Here is a 15,313-nt window from a genome sequence, read left to right as displayed (position 1 = left end):
AAACATTTCGTACTCCTAGTTAAATATCCTGTCAGTTTAAGTTGAATTAAATTATAGGCATTTAAAAAAATAAAAATGGTTGTATATCAAATTTTATTATTATTACTTTTTCCATTTTAATTTATTATTTATTTGTATTTACTTTGTGTGGCACAATGGTGTCTAGTGAGGCATGAGTATTGTTTAAGAACACTTGTTATTAGTTTGAAACTATGTAGAATCTTTTGCTTAAATGATTAACTTATATTGATTTTTTAGATCTCATTTAGTATCAATAAGCTTTCATTTATAAGCCGCATGTATCCATCCCAGTAAGCAAGGTCATCTAAAAATAGTTACGGGTCATAAACTGGTCGACTAGTATGTTTGGTCTTTAATGACCATCTTTTCCACTTATCGAATTATATCAATTGGTGTTTTATGGCTCTTTTTGGTTTATTGAAATTAGCGCTAAATTGATTTATACCACAATATGTTACTGCCGTCAATACAGGAATTACGCATACGTTTTGCTTTTTGTTCGTGCCCAGGCTTTGTTTGTTTGGCTTGTCCCCGCTGATTACTCATACGACGCGTGGCACATTTCATGAAAATTGATTTTACACTGCGACAAAGCACACACATTTCCGCCCTGCGTGTGTGAGTTTGAGTATGTGGTGTTTGTTTTTGTGTTTATTCTGATTTTCAATTCACATTGCTGACCTACATTTTCACTTTGCGTGGGTGAGGCCCTGGCTTTTTTATTGTTTTTGGGCCACAGGTTTCTGGAAAAAATAGAGAATTACTGCCAGTGGCCATAATTTATTCGTTTATGGCCAAGAAATTAATTAATCCAGAAGCCAAAAATTTGTAAATATTTCCAATGAATAATTTAAGGCGTTCTTAAAGTTTGACGAGAGTCTAAACGGTTTGCAAATAATTCATCACGTTTGGCCTTGCAGAAAATGTAGTTTGAAAGTTTGGCAGATCAAATATTTCACAATATACACATGGGAAAATCTTGAAATAAACTAAAAAAAAATACTGCCATCATAAAATATAAAACTAATCTTACCAAAGAAATTGGAACACTGTTTGTCGTTGTAGTAAACTTGCATTAAAAGAAATTTACTATTGCTATTTTAGATAAAGGAATTGGAAACAAGAAAAACAAAGATAAGTTTTGCCATTTATACAAGATCCAATTTAATATAAGCTAATATATTCGTACACTTTAAAGTGTTATTCTACCTTAAATTATTTTCTTTCATTTTTGTACTTTTGTCTGTTCGCAAGCAAAATATTTACAGCAGGACCACCTCGTAAAAGGGAGGCATTCGTTATTTTGCTGATATTGTCAGCATTGAATTTATTTTTATATTATCGGATTTTATGGCAACCGTAAACTGCAGTTTGTTTGTTTCCTTTGGCTTAAAATTTTACGCGAGTGTTAAATTCTCGTAGGAACATGCTTAATCCTTGTTTTTTCTTTTATATGTTAATGTCGCTACCCATGTGTCTTGAGCGAAATGTATTCTAAATTTGTCGAATATTCCTGAAACGTGCATTAAATGCCAAAGAATACGCTTTCAGCACCGTATTTGGCTAGATTTTGGCACAGCTGCTCCCACAAAAGGGACAAACAAGAATATAAGTATTAATAAAATGGGCTGACCCTTTTGTGACTATAATACCACAGACCCCATTAACACACAAAATAATATTTGCGAATAACATGTAGGGAAATTGTTTTTCTTTCGGTTAGATCTCAACATGTCTCACATTAAGGACCTTTCCATAACTACAAAACTTAATTTGATTTATTTTACTTGCTCTAAATCTAAGCTGAATTTATGTTTGAATTTTATATATTTTGTTAAGTTACTTCTTAAATTTGCTTTGCTTAATTTGCTTATTTATTTTTGTTTGTTTAACTCTTTTTACAGTGCCTTACTTGGTGGGTATATTGATTAGGTAAACGAAAATCCACCTAAAACAGCTTTTATTCTTCTGATAGATATCATAGCTTTTGTATTCCAGACCTAGATATATTTTTCATACATCAAACATTTTTCCACAAAATCCTCAGACTGACACACGTATGAACCGAAATACTTTTTTTGTTGTTTGCATGCGTAGCTAAACCCTTTATTATCCTTTATGTGTTGTTATACCAATTCTGTGAAAATGTTGTTGTAGCTTGTGTCTAGGTCTAGCCATTGTGCAATCAAATTGTTCAGTGGGCGTTGCTTTTGGGTTAGCGTCGCTTACGCATGCATTTACAACAAATTATATGCGGAGAATTGTTATTAATGCTTTTGGCAAGGTCACGGACTGACTTTTCGGGAAATTAGATAAAGGGTTTTGCGTGTGCTGGGCGTGTATGTGACTAAAATGTTAACGGGATTGCTTTAACACCCAAATCTAATATATATTTTTCTTTTTCTACTTTCAGTTCTCTTTCAATTGGTGTCTATATAATATTAACCATCTGTTATTTACATGCGTGTGTTACTACAAATCAAATGAATTAAATATATATGTATAGTTTAATAAAAAGTTAAATATTTTCAAATCTAGCTTAAAGAGAGAATATAAGCTGAAGTTTTTGTGTCTGTGCAAAGTGAAATTGTTTATCCATAATCATTGAAACGTATATGTTTAACTGCAAAGCATTCAATAATTCAAATAACCTATAGCAGCTATAATAATCACCATTATCGGGCTATGAAGTCAACGAATGGATCCAGCAAGTGGCATAATTTATGAAAACAATACAAACGTGAAGTGAGTACAACTGTTTTGCTTAACTATTTTTATTAAACTTACTTATATTTCCAATGTTTTGGATGGATTTTGTAACAGTGATTTGCAATGAGAATTTCAAAGAGAATTCCCCTCAAAATAAAGTATTTTTTGTTTCCACAAAGAAATTAAGTATACTAAATCAATGTAGATATACTAAAAACATACGAGTTTATGTTACTTGCTTATCTGAACTCGTTGAAACGCTCATTGCTAAATATTTAATTGAATAAAATTTAGATTCAAACCCCTTTAGAAAATATATAAAATGTATCTAGCTTCATACGTATGCTCCATTGAACCCCTAGAAAATATATCAAAATTAGTTAATTCCCTTAGGCAAATAGTAGCCGGCAAGTTGTCGAAATTCACCGAAGTAAAATTTAACCACTTTGTTTAACAACTAGTCGTATGCGTAATGTGGACTTGAATCATCACGGTTAGACTGAAACTGTTTAACAAACAACAATATTAAATGGCAAAGCAAATTTGTGGAATTTGTTGACAGACATGCGAGAATGTTTCAAATTGAGAATCAGGACGAGGGACCCATTTCTGTGATTGTGTGTGCCTTTTGGCTGTTTGTCTTTTTCAGCTTGCCCACTGTCAATAGCAAATGCAATTTTAAACAGGTCCTGGTAATTGTTTTATGGCACTCGAAGGACTCACAAACAAATCAAACTGGCAGACAAAACAGCTCCGACTTCACTCGTAAGATTTATGTGAATGCCACTTTCAGCAGAGCAGGCATTATAAAGTCGTAAAGAAAGACGCTCACTTGGCAATTTGGTTTATCAAAAACCCAATAAATAATAAGCCAAAGAGCTCGGTGCTCGGTACATGAAAAGTAGATCAAGATTATGGGAGAAAAAAACTTTGTTTTTGTTTTACATGTCGGGAAACTGAACGGGAAACACATAGGTATACATGTGTGCGCTTGTCTCCAGGACATGTTGACACATTTTATGGCTTATTGGCTGGCAACATGAAAAATTCATCTAATTGGCAAAGTCTGCATGTTTGATTTCAGTAATGGAGGCCTGTCAATTGGGGACACAGATGGTATTGGCAGTCGGGGTAACAGCCTGTGATTAGAATACCTCGGATTCCATTGATTTTCCCCACAATTTTAAACGACTCAACGTTATTCGGCGAGGTCAAGAGGTCAAGTTGTCAGTGAAATATCCAACTCAATGGCATTTACACACAATTCCGTCTGAGAGTAACAAGGTCGAGGTCTGCACAATTCAGAATACTCACCAAACTTGACGGACGGATACCGAGTTTGCCTTTGTCAGAACAGTGCGTTAATTAAGTAATTTGCCAGGTCACGCTCACCTGTCCTTAGCAGAATAGAACACACCTTTAATGACCGCCCAGGCTGGACAAAAATCGATTTGCGTTCTCTTTTCCCATTCGTTGTAAAAGTAAACGTGGTCTGCCCTTAAAATCGATGGAATTTTGGGCGCGTAATCATTTAACAAATGCTGTTATAGCAAATGCTTGTGGGTACTTAAATTTGGGCTATTGGTTGCCCCAATGATTTTAATTTTTTTACAATAAAGCGTTGCATAAGAGATCCGCGATTTTCCCTAGGGTGAAAGTTTATTTTTGTAATCAGAAAAATGCCTATGCAGAGTTCTTATAAAATTAAATTCAATACAATTTTATTAAAATATTGTGAAATACGCCTTTTATTAATAACAAAAAGGAATTAAAAAATTTTGTAGAAATTTTCAAAGACGCTAACAAGTTGTTTGGGTAACTAACATCGTTTTATATATTTTTGAAGTTTTAATGAACCATTTAGTATGTATATGTACTCCCGGTTATGGTCTCTTGCTTTTTATGCAGGGCAAACTACGCTGGCTGGTTAGCTTCGCCAAAAACAATTTGCAAGACCAATTTATTTGCATTGGAAATTCGAAATTTGAATGAATAACAAATTGTAGGAAACGTTAGCTGATGAGCTTAAAGGTAAAGAACAAAGACCCTCTTTTGGTTTCGGCTCATTGCATTCAGTTGGGGCTGGCTCCCAGGACATCTGGTCCCAGGACACACCTTCAGACCGTGTCAGCAGAGTGCATAGTTAAATACCTTTGCGTTCCGTTCTTTTCCGCTTTCACTTTTCACCCTGCAAATGGCACATTCCGCATTTTCCATGACACATTTTCTTCTCCTCCAAATTCAACCCTTTTATTGCATTCTTCTTGCAATTTCTACCTTACCCAAAATGTTTTGCTTTAATTAAAATTGGCTTATGAGCGTGAGAAGGTGACTTGCGGTTGATTTTGGGTTTTTGGATTTTCGGGTTTATTTCGAAGGGAATTCTCAGACGTTTCTTGCACATAAATCACACGCCACAAGCACACAACTCGCACTGCGAGGACATCGAAAACGCTTACATAATTTGTTAGGCGCGTCCAAGTCGCAGCCACTAAAAGCAATTTGCTGTTTAAGTAAATACGAAATCGTATTTCATGCCATGGCCCGACAGCCGAAAGACATATGCAAATCATTTCTGTAGTCCCTACTTAGGGAAGTTTGGCTGTACGTATTCATGTATGCACTTAGTTGAAAATTGTGTCGGTTAGTCTAAGTTGGGGAACATAATTTATATGCCATACGTTTTTTTTTGGTGTTTACTAGCTTGTAAGTCCTTAATAAAATTATTTGTTATTGTAGCAGTTAATATAGAGTATATATATATTTATTTGTTGTAGCTTTTATGTTATTAGCTATTATAGTCAAAATTTAAAACCCTGTACTTTTCGTTTAATTTTTAACTTCTGGGAAAACTTTAGAAACGCTTTATTTTAATCCATTGCATTTTCCATTGTTTTTAATATTATGATTTTAAAATGATTTAAATATTAATAATTAGAAGTATATATAAATGTTATTATTATTAAATTTATGTCTACTATTTCATTATATTAAGCATTCTAGCTTTGGGTTTTAACCGTTTTAATCGAAAAAAGCACAATATATCTGTCTTTTATAGTTAGTAACTTCTAATAAAAAACTTTTATACTTCATTTCCTGTTTTATAAATATTTAAATAAAAATTATTTATTTACCCATGTAGTAAAAGTCACTTGTCTCTCCCCTTGAATTTTATAGCCTAACTTTTGACGCCCTGCTGGTTAGAAAGTTTCCCTTTTTTATTTAATTTTTAATGAACTGTACTGGAACGTCTCTTACGATTAAAAATACTTTCGTTTTGAACTGGTTGTTTTGTTGGCGTTGCCAAACTCGCTGCCCAAGGCCGGAAACGGAAGTGTGCACATTGAGGAATGGCCCAAGACGGCGAAGACGCCAAGATCTTGAATGCGGTGAATGGGCCAAAGTAAGTAGTTGGCCTAGGGAATGTTGCCAAACGGGAGAGGCCACTTAAATACCTGCAAAAGTTTTTCGCGCTTCCGCCGGAAATTGCCGAGGGCGGAGATGGCAAGCGAAAAGAGAGAGTTTTTCAGTTGAGGGTGGGACTGGGAGTGGTAGTGGGAGTGGCAGAGAAAGTGTGTGTTCCATATCAAATGTTCTTCAAATGTACAGCCGAGACAGCCAGGAAATGCTAAAGGAAATTCGTTTTCTTTTGAGAAGAGATGGCTGGCAAAAACAAGACAAGTAAGTACAGTGGAAAGGCCTTTCTGTGCCTGCGCTTGCTGCAAATATTGCACAAGTGTTAGCCACTCGTCTAGTTGCACACAAACAGTAAGCAAAACAGCAGCAACAGCAGCAACATCAGCAGTGGAGCGCAGCTCAGCGGGTAAAAAACAAAAGCAAAGCCAAAAGCAAGCTCGTTAAAATTACAAATAGAAGGCAAGTGGCAGAAAAGTGCGCTCAAGGACGCGTTGGCGTCTCGTGTTCCGTCCGTTTGTCCGTCGGTGTGCCACCCACCGCTGCACCACCCACCTCTTTTCTAATCTTCACATGTGTGGCATTGTGTGGCAGTCATGCGAAGCGTTCAGGCAAGACGAGGCTGCATTTGAACTTACTCGTATCATGCCATCAGAAGCTTGCGCCTCAATTACGAAATGTTATGTTCCCCGACTGGAGTCCTGCCCCGGTTCCTGGTCCCCGCCCCCTCCGAATCCTAATACCCTTAAGAGGAGGAGGGGGCGTGTTCACCCTTGCATTAGGCAGAGCACAAAGTTTTTGTTTGGGTAACTACCTTTATGCCCTCCCTTGCTTGAACTGTTGCATTTCTGGTTTGGTTTGTTGATATGGTTTCTGGTTGGCATTTGAAGGTCACTTCCCCCCACTGACAGGACCTCATGGGGTGTTCCTCCGGCCAGAATAATTTGGAAAGTCAAGGAGTCAGTTTTTAAATACCTCCAAGCCATGTCCGAACCACGCAAGAGCCAAAGCGAAGGCAAATGTAAATTCAAGATATGGCAAAAACTTGTGAGTTCATTGCAAATTCAAAAAATGAAATGCAGGTACTTTCCTTCATACCGATATATTTCACGAAATTTTTGCAGTTGGCATAAATTTGAATTGCATTTTAAAATATTTTCTTTGAGACCTTTTAAGAAAATATTAAAAGTTTATATTAAATCGATTAGCTGACCATAAACTGAAGTAAAAACAACAATTTTCACCATTTTCGATTTCAAATTTGTATTCCTTTTATAAAGCTAAGGAAAATATGCCAAGCAACTTATTTCAAGACCTATGGAACTTTATTCCGGACCTAAAATAGCTTAGTTGAAATAAACTTTTTGATTGGTTTCAAAGTATAAAAAAACTTCAGATTAAGTACGTTTTTAATACCGAATCGATTTGATTGTTCATTTTAATTACCAATTACTTTCAAAAACCTTTCAGTTTCTGTTCGTTGTAGCAATTTCTGCAAATTGTAGCAAACTTTTGCATTACTTCAGCACAAATTTTGTTGGCAACTCGCTCAATTAGGCAGCAAATTAACTGCAGCCAGACCACAATTCCATCGCCCATCGATCCAATCGGATCCAAGTCGTGGCTGGCCATGGCGGAGTTAAACCCCCATCCGACGTGCAGTCGCCTGCGATTTATGTCGACAAATTATGCACATTTATTTCAGCATAAAAGCGAATGGCAACGAATGGCAACGAGTTATGCAGCCAAAGCCGGACGGATTCACAGGATGAGACCGAAACGGAGCCAGAAACAGGAACCGAGTGCAACGAGGCCAACGGGCACATAATGCCATAAACTTATAATGCGTGTCAGGAAGCGTGTCAGCAAGTGCGAAATGGTGCCGAATCTGCGGCGAATGCCGTAAATGGTTGCGCCTCATTAGGCACTCCATGCATCTTTGTTGGCCTGCCCCATAGCCACACTCATCCGGATTTATGTGCATTGCATTTTTATTCAAATTTAATTGATATTTGCTTATGGCCATAATAACAATGTTGACGTTAATTTAATGTCGTCGCGTATACGCAACTACTCATCATAGGAGAATTTATGAAGCTTGCCATTGGCAGTGCTGAAATGACTCGAGTGGCGTCAATCGTGCTGGTCCAGTAACCATTAAGACTATAAAGTTTTACTAATTTTACTACATAAAAGAAAGAGAGAGACAGTTACTGCAATGCCAAAAGAACATTTGAATTCAAATGCTTTTTTAATGAGAAAATCGAATATTTTCATTATCCTGCTCAAGCAGTTAAAGTGTACTTTAAATCATTCCCAAATTAATACGATTTTAAATTAATTCTAAAACTAAAAACAAAACTAATTCTCGGTAAAAAAGGGGTACAAGATCCGTAACAATATTTCTAATAAAAACTAAACAAAATAAACTAACTAAACTACTTAAAAAAAGTTTTAAACACTCTGTTAATGGTAGATAAGATATGAACAGAAGTTTTACTTTATAAATTAACTAATGTCGCTCACTCCAAGAAGAGTTTGAAATATGCAAATAATTTAATTTGCATACTTAGGCAGCTCCTAAACGATTGACGTTTCGTGTAACATGTCTGTTTGGTTAATGAAGTTGTAAACAAAGAAAATATTTGAGAAAATCTCTCCTGTATTTTTATCATTATAATATGCTCTAATATAATGATAACTCTGGCTCTGGGGCGCCTCTCGAATGACATAATCGACGCTGCAGTTTCCGCACTCCGGACATAATGGGTCCGGAACGTGAAAGCTGGAGGTGGATGGTGGATTGCCAGATGGCTGGATGGGTGGATGTAGACCAGGACAAGGATGTATTGCTGCTGCTGACAGGCTGCTTCCTGTTATGACGATACGACACACAAGTTCCAGCTGATGACTGGTGAGAGCTGCCAGTTTCCTCCATTATAAAACACAGAATGTTATGTGCTGCCTTCCTCTGCGCTGCCTGCATGTGTAAAAGTTCCTAATTAGGCGCAGTTGGGTGTGGGAGCGGCACAAATGAAACAAAGTAAAACAAAATTAAAGCTGCAAAGTTTTGCCATGTTGCTAATTGCATTTGGAGTTGCTGCAGATGATAATGCTAATTATAATGATTAGGCTGACGTTGATAAGCTTTTAGTTGGTGTTCCTCATATTGAAAGTTTTGGCAAACTTATTGTTCTTATTTATTGCCAAAAAGTTGCCATGGCTAACGAAATAAACTTTGGAAGTTACATAAATAAAAAGTTAAGTCGATTCGCATTATGGATTTATATTGGTAGTTTCTTTCAATTTCTTAGTCAATAATTTATAATAAAATTTTTAAAGTTACATAAACATATAGACTATGCATTAGTGAATTAATCAGAGGGTATATATTGATTTCAAAGTGAGCAAAAAGAACCACCCGTGTTGAAAATAAAGAATTATATTTATATGTTTAAAATTGAATCAAAAGTTTACCATTTTTGTTTTAACCAATGAATACAAGGATACAATATTGACCAACAGCTTACATATGCACAAAGCAACCATTAAAACGGTAACCAGCAAAAAGACCCATCCGTAAAGTTTTCATAAATAAAAATAAAGAATTAGGTTTATATGTTGAAAACTTAAACAACATTTTACCATTTTATTTTAACCAATGAATACAATGACATTATATTGACCACCACTTTACATATGCACAACGCACCAATGTGATTAAAAATTAAAATTCATTCATACTGTGTTCTGCATGAAAACGCATTTTAAATGGATCAATGCGAGTTTAATTGAATTGCAGTAAAATGTTAAAAGTTGGAAACATGAATAATTTTGTTTTACATGTAAACAAGCTTTTTATAATTGAGTGTTATAATTATGAATCATTGAGTGGAATTACGTGGTCATTTGGCAATTACACAAGATGCTCATTAGTCCGATATCCGTCCGTTACCAAACAGGAAGAAGTGGAAGACCCATTTCTTGCACTTGGGTGCCCAATTTGAATTATTGCTGCACTAAAATTTACTGAAATAGGCAATTCCCAGGCCCACGCAAAATCCAAATGTAAAATTCTGGCAATGAAAATTTTACGGTTCGCTGAATCGAATGATGCTGCAGCTAAACTGCATAAATTGAAGCATTTTTGCGGAGCGCACCTTTTCATCACGTCTCATTAATTTTCACTGGCATTCCAAGTGCCTTTTTTCCTGTGCCGTGTGGGGGCCGCGTGGGCGTGGCACCGTGTGTGGGCGGTCGCTTATAAATTATTGTATGTTTACTTTACACTCAAGCGCATGCGATACGTGAAATGTGCAGTAAGGGCCACGCACCGATTTTCGAGCAACTTTTGCTCTGGCTTATGCAAATAAAAGTGCATAAAGATGCAGATGACTGGAAGCTGCACACATACACATCTGGAAGTCTGCATATTTTATGCGCTGCAGTTGTTTTGGGCAACGGGCAAAAAGTAATCTTTGCGTGCTTGAGAAGGCAACTTCTTGACGCGGCACTGTGGGCAATAACTTAAACTAAAAGGGTTAAAAATGTAATAAAAACATATAGAAGAAATTAAAAATAAATTGTTTTACAAAAAAAAGGTATCAAATTATGAATTACCTTCGTATAACTAAATCAAAAGTATTGGAGAATCTTAAATTTATTTTAAGTTATACCAACGATATATTTGTGGTTATTTTAAGCCCGAAAATTGTCAAATTTTTATATTTTGTTATTCAAAATATGAATTATTAGATTTCACATTGTGACACATATAAGTAAACAAACAATTTTGTTTTCTTTATGACACAGCAAAGTTAGGCGATGAATAATCAATATTTATAATAGCTACACAGGCAATGCAGCTTAAGACATAAACTATATTCTGAACAAGTTTATGTTTTTAATTTAATGTTTCCAACTGCAATTGCATTAATTGGTCCTTGTTGACCATTGTCGTAAGCATCTGCAAAGTATTTCCATCTTCAAGTTACTGGGCTCATGCCTCACAGCCGACGAGGCTGGACCAATGCCTAAGCACAATATTATTATTATTACTTTCTGCCTGTCGAATTTTAAGCAAAAAAGTTTATCCTTCGAATGGACGAAGAGCTTGTCCATGCAGTTGCTTAAACTTGGCCCCCAAATGGAAAAGAACGAAAGGAGGACCCCATTTACTCGAATGGCAGAGGAAAGTAAAGAGCTGCAGGCGGGTGAAAGGCGAGGATCGAGAACTCAACAGCCAGGCACTTGAAAAGTTGCCCTCGTGCCTTCTATCTCTGTCTCATCTTTGGGGCGCCACAGGTAGAGGAGAGCACAGCATTCACATAGATACAGAGATACAAATGTGTATGCGAAAATATATAAAAAAAACTGCACTATATAGAGCTGCCGCTGTGCGCTGTTTGCTGAACTCAACTTGCAACTTTGTTGCCCTGGCATTTCGTACTTTTTGCTATTTTTATACCCGCTACTTGAACGGGGCAAGGGTATGTTGGGTATATAAAAGCGAGAATAAAGTATATTCGATTCTACATCTCTGGTCTGATGATTATTAAGGAATATTTCATTTAGAAAAACGAATGGCCAAGCCAACGCTTCTATTGGACACATACAAATTGAGCATAAATTAAATATTTTTATATATTTATTATGTACCCACAGTATTTTCCCCTGAGCTAGACATTTAGTATAATTTCTCAGTTTGAAAGAGCTTTTTAATTAAAATATTATCCATACCGCAATTCAATTAGTTTTATTAATGAATAACATTTTCATATTTAAGAAATAAAGTACCGAGTATTTAATAGTCGCGTGCAATATTATTTATGTTCACATTTTTTTATACATATTTTCATTTCGCCGAGTTTTTTGTCGAATTTGTTGCTGCTGGTGCCTCTGTTGCAGTTGGATTTTTCAGTATTTTGTCGTAGTTGCTTCATGCCCCGATGCATTCGAACACTTGCGATGTCGCCTGGCCTGCATCTGGATCCAAAAATAAAATGCAATAGCTGACATCCAGCATGGCAGGGAATCCGAGGGGGCTAAACGGACTTTTGGCTCTACATCTGCTTAATTTCTTTGAAAACTTGCAGAATGTTTTGATACTTTCAACTAGTTAAAACAATTCGTGGTTTAATTTGGAGAGAAATAACTTATGTGAACCGCAAAATGTTATTTGTTAAGGGGTATACCTCAGGCGAAACTTTCAAAGAACTCTCGCAGCCGCATTTGCCAAAATGCCAAAGAAGCGTTTAATGTAGCGAACAAATTACAAAATGCAATCCTGCCAAAAGGAGATTCTGGTGGGAGACTAAGACAAAGGACACATGCACACATGCGGCTGACAATAATGTTGACGACGTTTTCTGCTGTTGCACACAACAATGCTGGAGCAGCCAGTAAACTGGAACGACAATCGCCAACGGCCCCAAAAACACACACATGGCTGCATACCCGCCTTCAGCGTTTTCCACCAACAAACCAGTTAGGAGGAGCATTGAGCAACACCTACCACAAAAGGACTGCCTCAAACAACAAAAATTAAAAAAAGAAAATGTTGGGAGAGACAGGACAAAAAGAAAAACCGGACGTGCCACGGTCACCATTTGTTGCGGCATTTTGACAATTTTGCCATTTAATGTGGCGCAAGTAGTAGCACGTGGGTATGTGGATGTGTATGTGGATGCCAGGAAGATCCATGTCTCGCGCTTGTGGTGACTGTGGCTGTGGCAGACGAGGCGTATGCTTAATATACAGCCGTATGACACAATGAGAAATGATCTGTTTGTACTAAGGACCCAGAAGAAATAGTAGGAGCTTCAAGTAATGTCTTTCTACTTATTCAAGTTAATTAAAAACATGGTATAATTGAGCTTTATTTATTTCTGGCCCTTTTATATTAAATTTAAGACCACATCAATTAGTAGGAAATGTAGAAAAAAGTATTAGCCTATTTAGAAAACTAATTTTATGTTTAAATAACCATTTCTAAATAAACATTATTTTAAGTTTAAATAACCTATTATAAATAAACACTATTCATAAAAAACGGCTTAACCATTAAGCCTTCAAAAACAAGCTTTTTGGATATTTCAATCAATTATGCGAACAATTCCTTTCTGAAATAGAAAGAACACACCGACGTACAATCGTAAAATCTGCTAATCTCGACAAATTCTCGACTCAGCACAGGGAACTTATTTTCACTTTGGTAGATTCCCTTTTTGCATTTTCTATTGCCCACCCAACTCGCTCGACTTAAGTGCATTCTGTGTTGTACTGAGCACTAAGCCGCTGGCAACAAAACAAATTGTACTTACTTACCCAGTTGTTTGCTGACCCCCAAGCCGTGCACCCACAAATGGCCCAGATTGCGTATACGCAACGTTGCACATTTCGGTGTGGTGCCAAGACCGAATCTAAGGATGTCTTCGATGCCTGCCATCGACTGGCAAAACATACAAAACTTCATTGATTTGTTGCTAATAGTTGATCTTGTTCACCATTCTTATTCTATTCCATTTGTACGATTTCTTTTGCGGATGGGGATTTGATTTGATTTTCCAAGTACACACTCGCACAGAGTTACGGGCACACAAAAGCCACTCTTCTGCGGATTGGAAGAGGAAAATGTATTTGCGGTTTCCAAATTGTAAGGGAAGCACAATTTGGCTGTTGCCGATGTTTATGCCACTGCTGTTCGCTTATTTATCCAGTGAGCTTAGCTGTTGTCGGGGTTTTGTGTGTGTGTGTTTGTGCGTGTAAGTGTATTTTGATTTAATTTGGAATGCGCTACTCAAAATGCATTTCCTTTTGGCATGCAATTTGCCAAATGTCAAATGGGTTTGGGCCAATCTGAGCTGCCAACACAATGGCCATGGCTGACATTTGACAGAGGTTTCCGAATTCTGTTTCTGCCATGTCCAAAAGCATACATTTTCCCACTGGCCGTGTGTGTGGATATGATGTTAATTTGCTGTTGACATTTATGCGTTGAGACCCCTTAAAGCTGGCGAGTTCAGCTCTGATTGATGGGACTGGGACTTCACGTCTTCTCATTATCATTTGCAAAAACCAGTCCTGTCCCGGGGGCAAAAAGTCAAAAGTCAAGCTCCCTTTTGTCGCCCACTGACGTTTAACCAGTAGTCGGACAACTGTTCCAATGGAAGCCAAATGGACAGATGCACATGCATAGATAAGCCCGCATTTCGGCAGCGGAGGCGAGTGTTTAATGTGAGATAATCGGATTTTATTTGATGGCATTGCCATTAGTAAAAGGGGGATTAGTTTTCAAATTAGCTGTGAGGGATGTGATAATCCAATTTTATTTAGAAAAACTATAGGTTTTTCGCATAAAATAGAAGCATTTTTCAAACCAGAGTTTCACATTTTATTTTTATATTTGTTATATATTGAAAAAATTAAGTTTTTAGATATGTATTAGAGTGATAACTAGCAGTTTTAAAATTTTATCCATGGATTCAAAATTTCCAGGAAATTCTACTACACCAGTCAGTTATTTCCATCACTACCAAAGGAAGAACACGATGTGCGAGAATCTACATAGGCAGACGGAAAGGTGCATCACATTGCCAACGCACCACAGTGCGTATGCGTAATATGTGTGCGACTGCCAAAGAAGAACCCTTTTGCCATCCTCTTGCCTGTCGTTTGTGTAATTGGGCGTGTAATTGTGTTTGCCTTTTCACATTCAGCCAGCTCAGGCCCGAAAAGGTCACTTTTGATGTGTGTGTCCTGTGGCGATGGAGATGGCAATGGAGATGGCAATGGCGATATGCTGCACTGCATGAGCAGACCGGGGTTCACCCAATTAAAATGTCACTCAAAACTTTGGCCCCCAAATGTTGCAAAAACTGTTAATTGAGTTTGGGCCGCCGACGCGAAATGAATTATGAGCAACTTATAATGAAGACGGCTCAACTTGAGCGCAGCTCGAAGTTTGACAACTCGACAATGTGCCAAAGTCCATAATGACTGGCTGTGTGTCCTTGGCGCGTTCAAGGCCGCCACTTTGGCGCAGCCATTTCAGTTTAAGTGATTGACTTGGCCCAGCACGGCCCTTATTTATTTTTGAGTGTGTCTGGCTCTGGGCCCCCAGCTACACAGCTACACAGCTACACAGCTTGGCCAGATGTCGAGGCTCGAT

The sequence above is a fragment of the Drosophila elegans genome, unplaced genomic scaffold, assembly GCF_018152505.1.
Source record: "Drosophila elegans isolate 14027-0461.03 unplaced genomic scaffold, ASM1815250v1 contig_814, whole genome shotgun sequence".
NCBI lineage: Eukaryota > Metazoa > Arthropoda > Insecta > Diptera > Drosophilidae > Drosophila > Drosophila elegans.
The sequence above is the reverse complement of the archived record's forward strand: the minus strand, read 5'-3'. Positions refer to the sequence as shown.